Source organism: Lissotriton helveticus, chromosome 2_1 (assembly GCF_964261635.1).
Source record: "Lissotriton helveticus chromosome 2_1, aLisHel1.1, whole genome shotgun sequence".
Classification (NCBI taxonomy): Eukaryota; Metazoa; Chordata; class Amphibia; order Caudata; family Salamandridae; genus Lissotriton; species Lissotriton helveticus.
The window spans coordinates 824,794,311-824,811,581 of record NC_136059.1 but is presented as its reverse complement, the minus strand read 5'-3'; the positions used below and the strand labels follow the sequence as shown (position 1 = coordinate 824,811,581).

General features: G+C 45.8%; 1 protein-coding gene across 4 annotated transcripts in view; it reads right to left on the bottom strand.

The window, feature by feature from the left end:
* DMXL1 (Dmx like 1) overlaps positions 1-17,271 on the bottom strand; it is a 2,287,446-nt gene that overhangs the window by 1,422,044 nt on the left and 848,131 nt on the right. The window lies entirely within an intron of this gene.

Below are 17,271 nucleotides of genomic sequence, written 5' to 3'. Positions count from 1 at the left end.
AAGCACTGCATTTCGCCGAGCACCGCCATGCAGCGAGATGTAACGAGCCCAGAAACGGCGAGCATCCAGCTTGTGGGGAGATGACCATATACCTCTCCCTTGTTCCATTACCATCACGCTGCCTGGCTGGCGAGGGGTCTCCAGGACAGGGCCGTTTTTACGACTAAGGAAAACTTTGAACTTGCACACCATATGTGAGTAGGCATCACTTGCAGGACTACAAGTACCACAAGGCACGGCGCCCATCCAGGGACGTGCAATGAACATAAAAGAAGGGTACTTCCTGCTACTACCCTGCAAATTAATTCGTCTTCCTCTGAAGACGAAGGCAGCCGCCTTCGAAACGCGTCAGGATACTCGACGAAGCAGGACAATTATCAATTACCTTGTTCCCGGTTTTCCAGCTATTTAGCGACCTGTCGTGAATAAAAGCCTTGCCTGGTGCCCCGTGAGTGTGGTTGGTGTTTTTACACTTGAGCTGTTATATATATATATATATATATATCCTACTGGCGGTCGCCAGTAGGTATATATAGTTAGAATTTTCAAAAATCCCATAGGAAAAAAATCCTATGTCGAATAACTTTGGCGTTTGAGGACGGAATTGGCTGAAATTTTCAGGAAAATGGAACATTTTGTTTCTGAGCAGCCCCTGAAAATTTGGGGGGGTTTCGTCAAGGGGGGCGAGAAAAAAGGGGGGTCCCAAAACGCGTTTTTCCCATGCAATTTTCCATAGGGCGGTTGGACTCACTTTTAGCTCGAACGGCTGAATGGATTTCCACGAAACTTGGCAAAATTGTAGATATTGTTTGCCCGATGTGCCTTTGCTAGGTCTCAATATATGTGCTCCAGTGGATTTTGATAAATTAACGTTAAAAAAAAAATATATATCTGTAACAGCGCTCCGGTTAGCGCCCCGGTTCGCGTACCTGACGCGTAACGGAACTTCGCGAAGCGAAGCTGATTGGCTCTAAGGTGTCTGTCAACATTCTAAACAGTCCGGAGCGGCCGCCATCTTGTCTCTCGGTAGGATCGAGAGACAAGAGGTGAAGAAAAACGAAGGGGGAAATTAATGAAAGGGGGCAAGGTAGACCCCTCCTGACCCCCTAGGATTGATGAGGGGGCTATTAAAGGGTCCCGCGGGGCAAAAAATAAAAAAATAAAAATTCAGTTTTTTCGCGGTAGAGGCGCTACCCGGTACGCGAACCGGGTAGCTAACCTGTAGCGTAACGGGAGTCCGCCATCTTGTGTTTACGATGTTGTTTTCTAATGCAGCAGTTGCGCAAACGGAACGTTTACCGGTTCGCGGACCGGGTCGCGGCACCAAATTGAGCTAACGGGAAGCTACCCGGTGCGCGGACCGGTAGCGAAACAAAAAAAATATATAAAAAAAAAATATATACATAAAATAATTGTATTAAAAACATACAAAATATATTTTTCGATTTAAAGAAGAATACATTTTAAAGCTTTTGATATTTGCTATTAAAAAACCATTGAAATTCACTGAAAAAACCATAGTTATAGACCATATATAGTTAGGAATTAGCATTTACAAAACCTTGAAAATTCACTGAAAAAACCATAGGTTATACACCATATATAGTTAGGAATTAGCATTTACAAAACCTTATTTTACTCACACAAAACCATTGAAATTTGCATATATAGTCAGTTGCACTAACTATATATCGCGCACCCGCAATCCACTGCTGATCATGTCACATATTACATCATTCATGACATGGTCAGTGACATCACTGATGACATCTCAAATGACATCACTGATGACATCACTGATGACAACATCCAGTGACTGTATGTTTCTGTAAAGTTAAAATATGTCTTACATATTGAAGAATGAGTGGATTTATAAGTGTCTGGATGAAGGATTTAGTAGGTGCATGACTGACTGTATGAGTGAGTGATTAAATGTGTCTCACTGAGTGCATGGGTTAGTGACTAAACTGTCTTAATTTGTGCATTATATCTGTTGTTCTGTAAAGGGGCGAAAGGTAGACTGGCCACGAGGAGTAGAAGAGAGGCATAAGGATTGGCTGTAGCTCGCGAGTCTTTGAACCTCACTAGGGCCGAATATGCCTTTTCCCCAAAATGATGGATTCTATCAAAAGGCAAGTCCATCAAATTTGGCTGGAGATTGCCAGAGAAGCCAGTTGTCCTAAGCCAGGCGTGGCACCTCAAGGCCACTATCATGGAAATCGATCTGCCTAGTGGATCCGTTGCATCACCGGCACACCTTATGGTGAATTTTGCTGCATCTCTCCAGTCTTTACCTGCCTGAGAGAGCACAGCATGGGCCTCCTCAGAGACTTGGGGCAGCTCTTACGCAACCATCACCCAAAAGGAGTGAGAATAATGGCCCAATAAGCATGTGGTATTCACTGACTGCAATGCCAGGCTGGAGGAGGAAAACATCATATCACCCAATTAATCCAGCCTCTTGGATTCCCTATCCGGAGAGGCAGAAGGGAACGTGCTCTGGGCAGAGGAGGCCTGCACCATCAAACTTTCAGGGGTGGGGTGTTGGCTGAGGAACCTGGGGTGTGCTAGGCTTGGATCACATTCCTGGAAGGACATCAGTTAGTGCTTCATTAAAGGGAAAAATAAGTTCAGAGGTGGAAGCCTCAGGTTGAAGTCCCTCGGTCAGGAGATAAGTCCTGACCTGCACAGAAGGGAGCTCTAGTTTAAGCACCTTGGCTGCCCTTTTAACCACCATGGCATAGGATGCCGCCTCCTCTATAGCCACAGTTGACAGAGAGCATGCCAGTATCTGGATAAGTGTCCAGTCCACTAGCTTCCCCAAGTTTCCCATACCAGTCCAACTGCTCTGCTGAGTCATCCTGGTTTTTCAAAGGGTCCATAGACCCCTTCCATTCGTGTCCCGAGCTCAACACATCCTCCAAGTGTTCAGGCGACAACATAGAACCCCTGGGTTCAATCAGCACTGGAATCTGCATTGAGCGACGTCGTTCCGACTCCTTGTCATCGGGGATAAGGATGGGGCGGGCATCGCTGGTGTGCACTGGCAGTACCGGAGCAGACGGCGTCTAATACAAATTTCGACCCTGCGGGGCCCAAGGGCTCACCAGCGGGGTTGGCCCACTCGAATACACAACGAATGGCCTAGTAAAACTCTAATTTGAGCAGAGGTCGCTTCGGCTCCCGGAAAGTCAGGGAGGCGCAAAGTCGACCCTGCCTTCGGCTCCACAGAACCATGCCTAGAACGTCGGTGCTCCTTACCACTTTCGTCAACGGACGACAGTTGAGGCAAAGACTTCTTGGACTTCTTCTTCTTGTGCCCGTTTCCAGAATGTCCTGAAAACCTTCAATGGGATGAGGAGGACTTTGGACTCCGGGGGCAGTCCAACAACCTCCTCTTCTTCTTCAATTGGGACCAGGACCTCCGCGGTGTCTCGCTGGACGGTGTCAACTGCTGGGCCAAAATGAGCTTCATAGCCCGCTCCCGCAAGGCCTTTGGAGCCGTAGCCAGACAGTCCAAGCATGACTTTGAATCATGCTTGCGCTTGATACACCAGAGACGGACGAGGTGGCGGTTGCTAACCGACATCATGCAGTGGCAGGCATCACACGGCTTGAACCCTGACTTACTCGAAGAAATCCTCGCACATGAAGTTTGGAAAAGGTAAAAAAAAGTCCTGTCAAAAAGCAACAGAGGGGTAGCTCTTCCCGGATTGACACGCCTGGTCATAGCCGACAACATCACGCGGAACAGAGCCACCTGACGGCGTTGGCAAGGGGTATTGCTCAGCAAAAGAGTCCGGAAACAGCCAGACGCCTGGGAAATTCAAAGGTAAGGAATCCGCAGCTAGACATCTCTATCAGATACCGCCCAATAGGATTTGAAGTAATTCAACACGCTACACCGGTGGCCATTTTGCTATTCGCCTTAATGGGATTACCTTCTTAAAGACTTCCCATGACTGGAAATTTTAAGGCAAGAGGTTTACATATATACGCTTACCACTGAAACAAAAACTTCTGTCAGGCCCTAAGGACACCCCTCCATAGTTCAGTAAAATAGAGCGGAGCATACAAAATCAGTGTGAGATAAACCACTTTTAAGTGGGACACCCCAACATTCTATTCTTTCAACAACCTGTAAAACATCAAAATCTTCAGCAAAGTTCAGAAAATAAACAGTCCCACCTTATAAACACCCTTACTACACAGAATGTATCTATAGATCTGTATTAGTGCTTTGGCCTAAGTCACAGATCTTTTGTAATAGGCTTCGGCATTAATCCACAACCTACTTTGAAACATGCCTCTGTAACCCAAATTCAAGTACACTCAGCCTTTACTTTGTTTAACATGAACTATTACTGGTCCACTATATATCTTTCAATATGCACAATCATACCTGCCTGTAGGGCTTACGCTTACAATGGTATAGACCCATAGTTTCATCAACGATGTCATTTGAGATGTCATCAATAATGTCATTTGGGATGTTACCAATGATGTCATTTAACATTTCATGAGTGATGTTATATAAAGAGGTCATATGCATGCAGGGAGGGGTCACAAGTTGTAGTTAGCTCAGTAAACTATAACTGGTGAATTTCAGTGTCTTGGGTTTTGAAATGTTACTTCCTATCTTATTTCAACACCTAACTATAACATCGATTTAACCTTCAGTATTTTCAGTAAATTACGTTAAAAAAAAACAAAAAAATAATTTCATCTAAGGTTTTATTACCATACCTAACCCTTGTTTTTTTCACAATATCCACACACCCGATAAAGTACCAGTAAACCAGTAAATTGCAAAAATGAATATCTTCCTTTTAACCTAAAGTAGCTGTAATATAGCATGTAAAACACTAACAACATCAAAAATATGTAAATGGCTCATTTTGAATTACCACTGCACCTGAATTCCACGAAATTCTTTTCTTAGCTCTCCCACTTTGACGAGGACCTCATAATAGCACGGCTCCGCTCGCGACACCGAATTATGTCATCAGAGCCGTACGAAGACCTTGTCGGCATGCTGACCTCAGTTCCACCAATTTTTTCCGTGCCTTTGAGGCGAATGGGTGGACTGACAACATAACGCAAGTATATCCAGTATACATAAAATATACACAAAAGAATAAACCAGATGCATAAATATAAAGGAAAAGCTAACAAAATATTTCCTAGAAACAAACTCTATGCATGAAAATGACATAAAAACGGACAATGTCAGACAGTCAAAACTTTATTCAGTATAAGCAGGAGGACAACGGAAAGGCGGGTGGGTCAGTGAGGAATCCACATGCAAATATTGTATCCACCAGAAAAAGCGTTACTGAAGGTAAGTAACTTGTTCTTGTGATGGATACATCTGCCTTCTGAATTGAATCCCCAAGCCATACCTCTCACAGAGGAGGGTGCCCACCTGCGTATACCAAAAGAGCTTGCAGAACAGAAGGTGCAAAATGGCTGTCCCTCCTTGTAGGAAGGTGGATACCTGACTATGGTTACCCCAGATTTTTTTCCTTGTGTTTAGCTGGTTTTCAACTTAGTTGGCCTGGGATCCTGCTAATCAGGGCCCCAGGCTATCTGCTCTCTCTATAAAATGGACTCCATGTACTTTAGGTACATCACCAATTGGTATTTTGGTCACTCTTATGAGTCCCTGTACAGTGTACTATAGATACCCAGGGCATAGGTGCACCCAAGGCCTACCAGGGGCTGCAGCATATCTTTTGCCACCCCTGGCTGGCCATCCCAACTGACACAACTGGCTGATCACTCAGCTGGGGCAAGGTCGTGTAATCACCCCTTGCTTAGATATAGTATTCCTATGTCTAACCTTATATCTGGACACATATGCACCAATAAGTCACTCCTATGGCAGGCCTTAACAATCCTGAAGGCAGAGTGCTTGGATTTATGTGAGATGGTGCTCTAGCACGAGCTGAGCCTGTCTGCAGCTTTCGGAACCATGTCCTTATAGCTGTTCCAGGATATTGCCATACCATATACTCTTAAGTGCATTATGTACCTCGTGGTCAGATGCTAACTTTGGTTTGGCTTTATCAAAACATGTCGTGTAAGGTGTCATACGCTTTGGAATACTATCCCCTCACCAGTCCTGGCGACGGGGGTAGCATTCCACCCTTCTAGAGGGAGAAGACATGTTACTTCCATTAATCCCGGTTAAAGTTAACCAGAGCCTCAGCATCACAAAATGGATGCTGCTGCCACAGACACAAGTCTGACCTCCTGCTGCTGGGAGTCCTTCCAGCGAGGGAGGCTTGGACAATAGGTTTCCGGTCACAGGGAGGTGCTAGCACCACCCCAGACAGGCTGAAGTGTATTGGGGCAGGGAGGGCTGAATGAAATGAGACACTGCCTGGGGCACACAAGGTGTCCTATGCATAGTCCAGTTCAAACCAGTGCTGGGGCACTCCAGCCCTGGCGCGAAACTGGACAAAGGGAAAGGGGTGTAACCACCCCTTCCTGGGTCCCACCCATAGGAGGGACCTAGCAGGTAATCCAGCCCCTAGATTTGGTATATAGGTAGGACCTGAGTCCCAAGACTTTAGATATATCCTGACTGAAACTCTGATACGAAACTCTGGACCTTCGACATCCTACTCAACGTAGAAGACTGAGGAATCTCCCTTGTGGTCAAGGAGTGACCACCCTGTGCAAGCAGGCACCATCAAGCGCTCAACGGTTTGCTTTGTCGTTGCTCCTGCCGGAGCTTGAACACAGAGCCTGACAAGACCCAGACTTCCAGACATCCAACAGCCCGATCCACAGCCACGATATAAATAAACAGTGGTCCAGAATATTTCTTTTCTGGAAACCTGATTCAATCAGTTTTTATCACTTTCTATCACTTCTTTTTGCACGCCTTCTTGGGGCAACCCATAGATTCTTAAGCAATGTACAGTTGTGGATTGTTTTATATGCAATCTAGAGACAATGAATTAAAATTGTTATCTGTTCTTGTATTGGTACTGTTGCAGTTTATTCCCTTTAAAACTTAGTACATTTATTGATTTGAGCAGATCTAAGGGACGTGCTCCAAAAATGGTATATGAATGAATGACTGTATACTGATTGAAACAGGTTTCCAGAAAAGAAATATTCTTGGACCAATGTTTATTTATATCGTAGAATACCCAGGTCCTTGACTTTTTGGGCCACCCCATTATATTAACGATCCACAGCCACAGCAAAGCTGAGATTCGTGGAGGCGACGAGAGACGTGGGACCGGCCATCTTGGAAAGCCAGCGAATTGCTTTCCGTGCAACTTCTGAGGCACCCTCGAAGTTGTGCATTGGGGATTGAGAAGCCCCAGCCCTGAGCACCAACTGCACCGAAGATCACCTCTCCACACTCACCGAGTGCTGCGTGGGGCCCTTTTGCATTTTCCTGCTCGACGCGTCTGTCCGGTCACTTGCCCGTTGGCTAGTGGCCTCTGTGATGACGAAATCCGGAATCTACACCACTGGTCTGGTTGCTCCAGACTAGCCCTTGCTTCCCTGCGAAGGAGAAGCCCCTCAGTCCTTGCTGGCCTGAGTAAGAAGCCATCTTCGATTCCTGCGTGGGTTGCATTTGCCAAGGCCTGTTGACTCCGAATCGAGATCCGACACTGCCAACAGCGAGAGCCTTCATGGGACAGTCCGTATCCAGCTCCTGGTCATCGTCGACACCTCCTGGTCCACGTGGCTGCAGAGACAAGCTTCATGACATCACCTGATTGCTCCCCGACATCGCCTGGTTCCTTCCTGGTCACTGGCTAGTGACCCCGACTCTGTCCCCTCTGCTTTCAGGTACTCTTCATCCTCGATCCACCCTTGGATCCAACCGGACTCTTCTCTCCTGGTCGCCTGCAGCATCTTTTTTCCAAGGCTCCATAGAACTCCACGACAAAACACGACACACTTTGACACCTATGCACCCGCTTCCTGTGGGTGAGGTAACACGATTACTGCGGTGCTCCTGTAAAGATTAACTCTCCTAGTGTCCTAGTTTCAAGTGGTTAGCTTCTAGTCCAGTCGGAAGACTCCTAATTCTTTAACTTTGTAACTTTACGGACCCATTGACTTCTATGTGTGCACGCGTGCGCAATTAGACACTGCACACGCATCCCGTGGGCCTCCTGCTCCCTAACAACTGTTAGTCCAGTGTAGCCCCAGCGATTCCCAAGGCCCTAGGCCTTACCATTGTTCGTGACGTGGTTCTTATACCACTATTTTAGGATATGGTTTAGCGGGCCACCAGGGCCTATCCATATTTGTGCAACTTTTGTATGCTATATTAAGTAACTTGTTATGCGCTTGTGCTTCTGTGCTCATAAAGAGTACAGAGGGTTGTTTTAGAAATAAATACATATATAGTTTGAATATATAACCTGTGTGGTGTCCTTTCATTTGGTATTAAAGGGATTGCATTTGGTAAAACAGCTGGCTTCACATGCCCTCTGGAGTTTAGCCTAAGACTGCTTTCGTCCATGCTACCACTAGGATAGCTGGTCTATAAGGTTGACTTTACAACCATCACCATAAGTGTTGTTTGGACTAGTGCAAGGTGCTCACTAGAATAGTGAACATCATATACCAGGCCAACTTCTCACACTCCTAACCTCTGAATCCAAGCAGTAAGGCTTCACAAAGGTGTGCAGTGAGGCTCAAGTTGCTGCCTTACAAATGTCAACAACAGGAACACCTCTAGTCAAAGCAGAAGAAGAAGACTAGCTCTGGTGGAATGAGCTCAAATACCTTCAGGCGGTTCCTTCTTGGCCAAAGCGCAACAAATCTTGTTGCACAAGATGATCCACCTGGAGAGTGTTTGCTTGTGGACAGCCTTGCCTTTCAACCGGCCAATGTAGCCCATGAAGGGCTGATCGTCCAGACTTAGATCCCCGGTTCAGTTCAGGTAGAAGCTGACAGCCCTCTTAGGATCCTCCTACTTGCAAGGGGGAGGATAGAAGGTAGGTAAAGTAATAGAATGTCCTTAGGCAGAAAACAACCCTGGTCCTGAGAACCATCTTTTCTGCATTAATGTTCAAGAACGGAGGCTTAGAACTAAGAGTCTGAAGCTCACTTACCCTCCTGGCCGAAGTAATGGCAACCAGAAAAAAAGTCTTAAAAGAAAGAAGCCTCAAAGGACAGCTATGAAGCAGTTCAAAAGGAGAACCCATCAGAAAAGTAAGTACCAAATTAAAATTCCACTGAGGCATAATGAAGGGAGTGGAAGGAAACTTATTGGTGAGGCCCTTATTGGACCTCATAACAACGGGAGACTTAAAGACAGCTGGTCTGGCAAACAGAGGAAAGCCATCAAGGCCAACAAATAACCTTCAACCGTAGCCACAGCACGACCCTGCTGAGCCAAGGAAAGTGAGAATCCCAAAACGTCAGATAAATGGGCTTTTAAGGGATCAATAGATCTCTCTCCACACTATTTCACAAACTTGGACCACCTAGAGGAATAAACAGATCTGGTGGAGTGTCTCCTGGAAGATAAAATAACATCCACCACATCCAGTGGGAGAGAGAAAGAACTCAGGTTGCCCTGTTCAATCTCCAGGCATGAAGGTGTAAGCTCTGGAGGTGGGGGTATAGAACCTGCCCATGCGACTGCGAGAGGAGGTCTGCCCTGAAAGGGAGATAGAGCGGTGGGTGCAATGAGAAGTGAAGTAGATCTGTATACCACACCCTTCTTGGCCAATCCGGAGCTATCAATATGACTTGGGCCAGGTCTTGGTGAATTTTCCTCAGACTCGAGGAATCAAAGGTATGGGACGAAACGCGTAACGAAGTTGTGAGCCCCAATCCAATTGAAACGTGTCCCCCAATGTTCCCTGCATCAGATACTGAAGGCTGCAGAATAACAGGCAGTGCGCATTCTCCCGAGTGGCAAAAAGGTCCACACAAGGAAACCCCCACATCTTGAAGATGAGAAGGACCACCTCCGGATGAAGATGCCACTCGTGATCGGTCGGGTAATGCCGACTAAGAATGTCCGCACGCACATTTAGCACCCCCGGCCAGATGATTTGCAATTACACAAATCTGATGGCCCTGAGCACAGGACTAGAGTCACAGAGCCTCTCTACAGAGATGATATAACCCTACCCTTCCCGGTTTGTTTATGTACCACATCACAGTAGTGTTGTCCGTCAGGACTTGAAACCACTGACCGCGAAGGGAGGGAAGGAAACCCTTGAGAGCCCAACGTATTGCCTGCAATTCCAAAAGGGGGATGTGAAGCAACCTTTCCTCTAGAAACAAAGACCTTTGACCTCCAGATTCCCCAGATGAGCACCCCACCCTAGACGGAAGGCATCCGTGATCACTGTGGCCATCGGTGGTGGAGGTTGAAAGGGCTTTCCTAGAGACAGGTTGCCCTGCACACTCCACAAGACAGCTACGCTGCAGTCTCTCTGGAGATCCTGACCTTCTCCCTGAGATCTCCATTGTGCTGATACCACTGCCTGTGGAGGCACCACTGGAGTACCCTCATGTGCCTGCGTGCATGGTTGACCAACAGTATGCAGGAAGCGAACAATCCAGGCAGGCGAAGGACCTTCAGGACTGGAACAACCGCTCGTTCGTGAAATAAAGGAATCATTTCCGGAATGTCAAAAATCCTCTGCGGTGGCAGAAAAGCCCGGCAAGAAGTAGTGTCCAGTATTGCCCCTATGAACAGGCTGCGCTAGGAGGGCACTAGGTGAGATTTGGGCACATTTATAAAGAAACCCAAGTTGAACAACAACTGTGTTGTTGCATGCAAGTGGGGCAACACCATCTCTGGAGACTTCACCTTGAGCAGTTAGTTGTCCAGATATGGGAAAACAGGAATCCCCGACCTTCTGAGATGTGCTGCCACCACCGCCATCACCTTCGTGAAGACCTGTGGTGCGTAAGTGAGACCAAACGGAGGACCGCAGTTTGGTAGTGTTGTGATACCACCATAAAACGGAGATACTTCCGATGCGACCTCAGGATGGGAAGATGAAAATACGCATCCTGCAAATCGATCTACACCATCCGGTCTTCCTGTTGCAGCGCCAAAAGAACCGGAGCCAAGGTAAACATTTTGAGCTTTTCCTGCCGGAGGTAAAAATTCAAAACCCTGAGGTCAAGGATCAGTCTGAGACGACTGTCCTTCTTGGTAATCAGGAAATAACTGGAGTAACCTCCCTGAACCCTTTCCTGCTTTTGAACCACCTCTTTTGCACCTTTGTGCATTAAGGTAAGAACCTCCTGTTGCAGAAGCAACAAATGGTCCTCTGAACACCAATCTTGGCGAGGAGGGTAAGGAGGTGGAAACTCTAGAAAAGGGAGGGCGCCATTCTCCACAAGATTCAAAACCCAACGGTCCGAAGTAACCAATTTCCAATCTTGTAGAAAATGGGACACCTGACCCTCTACAGATCCTGCATACTCCAAGATGGGGGGATCTAGAGCTGCTTTCCTGTGGTACCAGGTGAGGAAGAAGAGGAGGAATACTGTTGCCTGGAAGCTCCTCAAAGACGACATCTACCTTTACCTCTGTATGACCTGAGGAGAAGATCCTGCTGCTGTTGTTGCTGAGGCTGCTGTCGGCCACAAAAGGAGCCGCCTTCCCAAAACCTCGATACCTCTTGTAGGCAGAGCCCCAGGGCTGGGACAGAAGGCCCAAGGATCTTGCTGTAGCCCTACTGTCCTTGAACCGCTGCAGCGCAGAGATCACATTGGTACCAAACAACCTTGACCCATCAAATGGTAGATCTAATACAGTAGCCTGAACATCTGGCTAGAAACCTGATGATCTAAGCCAGACATGTCTTCCTGAAGCAACTGAATAACCCAATTACTCGAGTAACAGTCTGCGGTGTCCAGACCCGACTGGATAACCTGACGGGCAGCCGCCTGCAAATCTGAAAGTGCCTCAAGAAAATGAACACGATCATCCTCAGGAAGCTTAGAAGCCAACTGCTTGACTGAGTCCATTAAAGCATGAATGTACTTTCCTAGAAAGCACGTGGCGTTTGTAGACTTCAGAGCCATACTTGCTGAGGAAAAACCTTCTTGGCCGACTGCTCTAGTTTTTTGGAATCACTATCCCCTGGGGTGGTAGGAAAGGATCCAGATGACTGCTTGGACCAAGAAGCCTGGACCATCAAGCTTTCCGGAGATGGCTGGGCTGAAAGGAAAACTGGACCACCTGGAGCAGGTCTATATCTCCTTGCCACTGATCTGGAAACTGCAGGGGCAGACAAGGGTTTCTGCCACACTTCCATGATTGGCTCCATCAACGCCTCATTGAAAGGAAACAGAGGTTCACTTGAAGAGGAAGAAGAATGAAGCAGTTCAATATTTGATTTTACCTCAGCTGAGGGCAATTGAAGGTCCAACAACTCAGCTGCTTTCCTGATGACCACATGATAAGGAGCAACATCCTGTGAGGATGAAACTTTAGGAGAAGAAAGCTCCCACTCAGGAGATGTGTCAAGGCCACTAGTCTCACATAGACCTTCGAATTAGCCTACAGAGTCGTGAATCTCCCCTTCCTCCTGCTCTTGCTGGTACTCATCCTCCTCCAGCAGTCTTTGCGCTTCCTCCTGGGACGCTGCTTACAGACTGGCGTCGGCGGCACCAGCCACGGCGCTGGTGACACCAGCGCCGGCAGAGGACCTTCCGAGGTGGGCAGCAGCGCAGTTCGAATCCGGGTTGACGCTGGCTCAATGCCAGAAGGCACCGGTGATTGAGGTATAGGAGATGAAAACCATGGCGCATGAAACTGCCAAGATGGAGCCGTCAGCATAAAAGGCATGAAAGGTGTCTGGGCATATTGTTGGGGGATGCCCAAGTTAAAGGCAAGCGGACCCCCGGGGCCAGAACTGCGCACCGGTAGGGTAAGATACCCTGGCAAACATGCCATAAATTACATTAAGCAAAGGCGATGGATCAGAACCTGGCCCTGGAAAAGGAGGATAAGGATCCGTACTCCCCTGGTCCTGAACCATCCGAGGCTGTACAGGAGGCTGAAGTTGCGAAGAAGGAGACATCGGCACCCAGACAGGCGTAGCCACAGGCACTGGAGAAGACTCCCTGGGAGCAGGAGGACTACTGGGAGCTGGAGAACCTCTAGGCGTCGGAGAATCCATGGGAGTCGGCTAATCCACGGGAGAGTGAACCGAAGTTGCCTGCGGAGAAGGAGAAGGCGATGGAGAGACAAAGTCTTTTTCACGACGCCACTTTACTGGAGATGCTGATTTCGAAGCCTTACCCTTCACAGAACGAAGTTGAGAACCAGGTCTTCTCTTCGACTTCTTATGCTTCTTCGACTTCGAAGTATGCGAGGTCGACGACTTTGAAAGCTTATGACCAGTCTTCTCCTTTTTCACCTTCGCCATGGAGTTTGGCTTCCTGTTCTTTTAACGCCTTCGGGTTCATCTTCCGACAGCTCGAACACCCATTCGACGTCATGGCCGGAAGAAAGGCAGTCGTCGTGTGGGTCTGTCATAGACATATGACCCCCACACTCCCTTCAGGGCTTGAAACCCGACCTCTTCGTAGTAGTCATTCCAACTGCAATACGAAGAAGATAGAAGAAACAAAGTAATCACAGAAAATGGAGAGTCCCAGAAAAAAAACATTACGCGTCGATGGCATGGATAAAGGGTACTGACGTCAGAACGCCAACAAGTTCTTCTTATGGCTCCGATGACATCATTCGGTGTCACGAGCGGAGCCGTGCTATTATGACGTCCTCGTTGATGAGAGAGAGTTAAGAAAAGAATTTCCATGGAATGCTGGTGCAGGGGTAATTAAAAAGGTGAGGAATCCAAAAGCAGGTGTATTCATCAGAAATCAGTATTTTCTATTATGCATACTTTAATGAACTCATTAAAACAGTAATCACTGTAATTTATTATTTCTACGAAATCTGAGGAAATATTCAAAACATTCTCCTAAACATTGTTGTATTGATTTTCTACTACAAGTTATTGAATGGGTGAAAAAGGTCTCATTCTTTTAATCGCTTGTAAAAATTGTGAAGAGTTTTTCACTAATCAAACCACAAGGCTCTGCTTTAACTGAATGTTTTCTATTATATCTATATGTTCTATGGTACAGTCACTCTACAACTCTAGGCCAGGATGAAGATGGACAATAGGCAGCCAGTATGAATGAATGGGACAAATATGGTTAGGGAACTACATCTGCCAGAAAACCTAGGGGATAGCTCTGTCTTCTCTGTCTACTGCCCTTTCTTTCTTTCTACTTCCTTTATATGCACCTCATTCATGTAGCCTGGTGCTTGTCACCTGTATACTTAGGTGAAGTCTACATCGAGAAGAGACGCTGCCTCTGTTGTGCTTGCACACAAATGCCTTTGTGTTTCCAGAGGGCGCCTCATTGTTTGTTCTTAGGGGTTCATGGTGGAGCGCGACTGCGTCCTATCACCTGCCGGCAGAGACGGGTAATCAGCGAGTGTTTCCAGCTCGCGTTTGCGGTGGAGCGCAACCATGATTAGCGAGCTCTGAGCTTCCTGGCAGGATCTGTTCATTCCTGCAATAACGATCAGCGCTGCAGTGCTCGCAAGAAGACAAGCTCCTTTCAGGTTTTTCTTGGCTGTTGCACCCACAGGAAGGGGTACATTCGCATGCCCCTTTGGATTATTTTTTATGTTATTTTTGGCATAGTTGAGCCGTTGAGAGGCTCGGATGGGTTTCTTTATATCTTGGATGTTAACAGTGTGTTTTCAACATTGTGTAACATGAGCCAAAACGACAATCTCAACTTTGAAGGAAATACTTGAGGCTCAAGACATCAATATCAGATAAGTACATTTCTACAGTGACTTCTTTAATTCTGAAGCCTAATTCTGCTGAGTTTTGCAACCTCTGGATTACTAGAAGCAAAAAACACTTTTATTTCCTTTACTTTATTTTTACCTTTTGTGCCTTTTTTGTCTCAGGATGATTGTGGCAGACATGTAAGTTTAGACAAACATCATATATATATATAGCTCACAGAGTGGGTCAGAGGGGAAACTCATGCATGTCTTTCATAGGAGTGAAGCCTACAACTCCTTCATCCCACGCCATTGAGTGTTCTTGCTGCCACAGCGTTATTGTTTCGTTTGTCCATTTTTACCCCTTCCCCTGCTGTGGTAATATCTGTAGAGTGAGATTATAACCAGCTCGCAGGTGGTGCTGCTTACAGGGAAGGGGTTAACTAGCATCCTCATCGCTCCTGCTGTACCCAGCTTTTCAAGGTTAGTCAACCAGTCTCTGTTGTGACACTTTTAATACTTTAAATGTTCCTTAATATTGCAACTGTATAGCTTCAGTTACATCACAGCTAGAAAATCTCCTTTAACCCCTCTCTCTTTCAGTATTTCTGGATTAGCCAGCAACCTATTATTACTCTTTTTCAGGGGCAGAACCTCCATGTGTTTGGAGGCAGGCTTTCTAGACCACTTACATGACCGAAGTCATAACTTTGAGTGAATCTGCTCAGCACCTCTAGGGTATAGGTATATTCTATGTGACCCTCATGTGCAGGTGGTGCTCTTTTTTGAACGACAGGTGAAGTCTCTGAATGTTGGCAGGTCTGTTTAGAAACCATAGCAAATTAATTAATCTTGTATATAAATATAAATGTAAATGTTCGTTTGTTCAAAATCGCAAATCTCCGAAAGTTCTTCACCGTTTGCTTAGAAATTTTGACAACGTTGGATTCGAATAGGGGGGTGTATTTATATACACAACGTTGGATTCCAATACGCGTGTGTCGAATACGTGTGTGTTTTTAATCAAAAGCCCAAACAGACACATACAAATGTCAATGTTCCTTTGTTCAAAATCTTAAAATATCTGAAAGTTCTTCACCGATTGATTTGAAATTTTGACACAACGTTGGATTTGATTAATTGCGTGTTTATATATACACAACGTGTGATTAGAATATGCGCGAGTCCAATACGCGCATGTTTTTAATCGAAAGGCCGAACAGACCCTATCGATTTGGTGCTGCGCAAAAACTGCAAGGGACACATCGAGACAATAGTCTACATATATTAGGATGAACAATTGGTGTCAGGGTGGCAGACCCGAAATGGGTGGAGGGAGCGGGGAGGAGTTGGTTCACTTTGCAACATTAGCGCATGTTTATCTATAAACACAACGTGACAACAGTCACAAAAACATATTGGGTGCCCACAAGCATTGTTAAATCAAACATATTAGAAATGTGAGCTTACTCCTTTTTTTTTCACTTCCATTTAACCAGACTGAGCCACAGCAACACGTGGCAGGGTACAGCTAGTCTTTAATACAAGGGCTGTTACTGCAGTGCTCAGTAGCAATGCATCTAGAATAAGGCGTGCAAACCTTGGTCATTGAGGTCAGAAGTTGTAGTTTTAACATTTGAATTAGGCTTTGCAAAGAAAAATGTGCCTCCATAGATTGAATGTCACTCAATGACCTACTACAAGACCTAGTGAGCTCATTCTATAACAGTATTTTCCAAAAATTGTGTTCTAAACATGAGTTAGAAGTCCCTTTTGAATTGCATCTCTGTGGAATTGCCTGAGGAAGGCTTAATGAGGTTAAACAAAAAGATATTTCCACACACATTTAAGGACTTGGTGTATGTTAAAAGCACGCACATGTGGATTAATTTTGCTAAAACTAAATGTGGTTATGAAATGTCGGCTACTGGAGGTTTGTCCCTTATCCTTTAATAAGGTAAATCTCATGTTTGCTGAGGATGTGGCAAATCTCAAGAAGTTATCATTTAAGGAAAGGAATTGTGCTGGGTAAGGGCAAAACCTACCTTTGCTCATGTAGCTTTTCTTCCTAGATAGTTCAAATGTTGAGGAAATGCATAAATGATTAAATGGTTTAAGTTTCATATTTGTTCTAACTACTTCTTCACTTGGTCTGCCAGTAACCTTTTTTTCAAGTTAACTATGACATTGCAGCATTAGCTTTTTAAAACTGCAATGATATTTTTTACTAAGACATTGTTTTTCTAATCTGATTGACTTATATGTACATTTTGTCTTAGTTAAACCTATTTGAAATTTGAATTTAATTCTACCTTGTGTGTCACCAGAGCTTCTGAAGAAGTAGATGGTGCTGTCCCATTGGACGTTTTTTGGACTTCAGCAACGATACAGAGATGAAATAGGTTATTTAAAACTAATGGGGCAGTGGGATTTACAGGTGTGCCTGAGGGCAGTAGTAAAGGTTGCCACAATATGGGACAGGATGCTCCAAGTTA